Raw genomic sequence first — 3434 nt, forward strand, 5'->3', positions numbered from 1 at the left:
GAGAGAGAGAGAGAGAGAGAGAGAGAGAGAGAGAGAGAGATTTTGTGAGAGAGAAGCAGTGCGCGTGTCGTGTGTTTCTGTAGTGTGTGTTTATATATGTGTATGTTTGTGTGCATGTGTGTGTTGTTACTGAGAAAAATTATATTGCATGGCATAGGTTGCAGAACTGTCACTAGGATCATCATAACACGGTTACACAGTTACACAAGATATAATGGAAGTCCACCTTAGGACAACTGTTCAGTTACAACAGAATGGATCGGATGGTTATTGTTCGGCATAAAAATACCTTTATTTAACATCCCCTTTTCCTTTTTTCTTGTCTCCAAATTTTAACACATTTTATGTATTGCCACAGCGGGTGAGTCTCATTACTTATTTCTCAGGCACATAATCGGCGATCGTGACTTCGCCCTCCACGGATTTACAGTAAACTCGAGGTCTTTGTCCGTTTAATCTGTAATATAATCTTATAAATCATTATCCCAGCTTTACCTTTGTACTGCGTATGTTTTATGACGCCCACACACCCCACACCCCAAAAAACAAAACAAAAATAAAAAACACCTTCAACACTGCACCATTTTTTAATGCTGAATCTAGCAATGAGGTATGATTGTCGCAAATTGACATTTATTGAGAGACAAGTTTATACACTGTTGTTTTCGTAAAGTAAATTTAATGTTCAGATGTACCTGGATCAAAAAGATGCAGTGGTTATTAAACGCTTGCATTTATTCACTGTTGCCCTGGGTTCGATTCAAACAGAATCGTACAAACTGTTGTGGAAAGTGGGTTTTTTTTTTTACAGCGCTGTTATTCTGTTTTTAATAATTAATTTAAATAGCGTTTTCTTGAACTGTTGTCTTTGTTAATCAATGACTTTATAATTCTAGCTGATTTACAACAGATATTAAATCTTCCCTCATGGACTTAGGCAAAAAGTGAAGTGATGATCAACCACATAAAGACATTGTTTTATATATATATTTACACATTCTCTTTCGTTTATATTGTGAGATTTGCCAGAGATATCACGAGTCAGACCAGGAAGGACATTGTCAAGTAAATACACTTCGCTGACCCAGCATTGTTAGAAAGAAGGACTGTGATATAAACTGTAAGTATATTTTGGCACTCCTTTCACAAGGAAGAAAAAAACCCTCCGTCCATGAAAGAAGTGGCATTTGAATGTCACTGCAGTTAGAAATAATGGTGTTATTTATCTCAAAGTCCATCTTTAAGAGAGTCAATGGTTACTCCTAAAGCACTGTTTTATTTTTAGAATGGACATCCTCCTATTGTAAGTACCACATGAACACAGACAACTGGCGACGATGTCTGTGTCAGATTTAAAAGGGCAATTGGGCTGTTAACTCAAACAGTACATCTTGGTCAATTTTGATATTTGAATAAAAAGAATATGACCAGGAAAAAAGATTATTATACACCAAATCCTACACTCAGCCGTGGGCTCGGGAGTGGGAACGATGTAGGAGTGAGTAAGAAGATGCAAGTGTTAGCCTTAACTGAGTAGCAGTTCCTTTCTTTAAAACCTTCCTTACTAGATATGAACCTTTCATAGAGACCTAGATCTAAACCCAAAATAATGTATAATATTTGGTTTCTCAAAATACCCGGATCTGTTCTTGTGGCCGATAGGGAAAAAGATTGCAGGTATTTCTCTTCTAGACCAGGAAAGAACAACATTACGCAATGTGCCGCGAGATTCGATAAAAGGAGAAAGACAGCGAGAGCACTCGTCAAAAATGCTACCATAATTATAATAACTAAATCTGCCTTTCCTAAAGGATAAACAAATTATGCTCCGTGATAAATGCCAAGACTTCGCTGATAAATACAGAGACAAACAGAAGGAAACACGGATAGTGTTGGCATTACTGAACTCCGGGTTGACTTAGCTATAAATAATGGTTACAATGTTTGTAGACTTGATGACAATCCCAAGATTGGTCTACAGGGAGGCGTAGAATGACAGATTAAAGACTGATAGCCGGAAGATAATATCTGTTTGGGGGGTGGGGGTGTACGGAGAAAAGAGGGGGAGAAACATGAGTGACACACACAGAGAGAGAGAGAGAGAGAGAGAGAGAGAGAGAGAGAGAGAGAGAGAGAGAGAGAGAGAGATACAGAGACAGAGACAGAGAGTGTAAAAGAGAGAGATAGAGGCAGACAAATTATGCAGATAGATAAGATAGGTAGCCTACACAGACAATGACATTGACGGATAAAGACACAGAAAAATAGATAATCTAGATATATCAAACAATGGACACGACTGTTAGTAAAACAAATTCCCCCACTCTTCCCGCTACAACCTCATGCAAAGATAGAAGATGTACGTCAGAAGGGCACCCCGTGGCTGCTATCTAGTCCTATAGATCTGCGGTCGATCTAGATCTAGATCTAGATCTACCACCCAACCAGATAGATCTCCATGGTCTGTCTGATAAAAACGCAAGCGCAGTCGCAGCTGCAGACACCATGTCGTGGAGAAGACGATCAATTTGCCAGCATCACTGGCTTCCTTTCTGTCATGAACACGCTAGGAGACTACTACTCAACACTACACATCGGATCAGTCCGCGGAGACAACTCCAGCAGCGGCACATACGACGGCATGGCGATGACGTAACGAACAACAACACAAACCTCACGCAATCTCAGTCATCACAGACTGAATATGTCCAACAGAATCCTGAATAAGGTCCTAATGGGTGATGTCTTGTTTCCTAGCCACCATTTCGGAAGAAATAACTCAAATCACTGCCGTTTTAGATCATAATACGATGGTGTAAGAAAGAACTGCGAACACACTACAAACTACACAACGATCAAGACCAACCGAGAGTATGATGGTCGAAGAGGTGGAACTCACACGCACACACTCACGTACGTACACACGCGCGCAGAGAATCCTTAGGCGGCGATAGAACACACTGATAAGTTGAGAAGACGAGCGTTGTCGCGTATGTATGCACGACTCACGCAGGCTAGCATGGGCCTCTATTGAGAGTCGGGCTGCTACAGCCTACCATGAGAACAGACCAGCGAAAACAAGCAGGCATGATAAACAAGTGTCGCTGAGGCCAGCCGTACGTCGCATCCCTCCTCACAAACCACGCGAAATCGTGTGTGTGTGTGTGAGTGAGTGAGTGAGTGAGTGCTGGTAGCGGTGCGCGCGCGGACTGTGTGGTGAGGTGGTGGCTTCGCCGCTAGAACACGTGCTCGCACGCACACACACACACACACACACACACACACACACACACACACATGTACGCTCACGCACACATACTCACAAACACACGTGCACGCATGCATGCACGCACGTGTGCTCTCTCTTCTCTCTTTCTCACTCTCTCTCTCAATCTCTCTCTCTCGATCTCTCTGACGTTCCCTCTCTCCCGCAA

The 3434-nt window shown here is 42.1% G+C and overlaps 1 protein-coding gene across 4 annotated transcripts in view; it reads right to left on the reverse strand.

Moving 5' to 3' along the window:
- Positions 1-3151, reverse strand: part of LOC101863051 (potassium voltage-gated channel subfamily H member 6) — a 270601-nt gene extending 267450 nt beyond the window's left edge. For 3 of the 4 annotated variants that reach the window (XM_035972095.1, XM_035972093.1, XM_005107107.3), the window contains exon 1: positions 2674-3151. The gene's annotated coding sequence lies outside the window, so the exon portion shown is untranslated. The remainder of the gene's footprint in view (positions 1-2673) is intronic. The other variant, XM_035972094.1, reaches the window with a different exon arrangement.
- Positions 3152-3434: the final 283 nt, after the last annotated feature.

Source organism: Aplysia californica, unplaced genomic scaffold (assembly GCF_000002075.1).
Source record: "Aplysia californica isolate F4 #8 unplaced genomic scaffold, AplCal3.0 scaffold00576, whole genome shotgun sequence".
Classification (NCBI taxonomy): Eukaryota; Metazoa; Mollusca; class Gastropoda; order Aplysiida; family Aplysiidae; genus Aplysia; species Aplysia californica.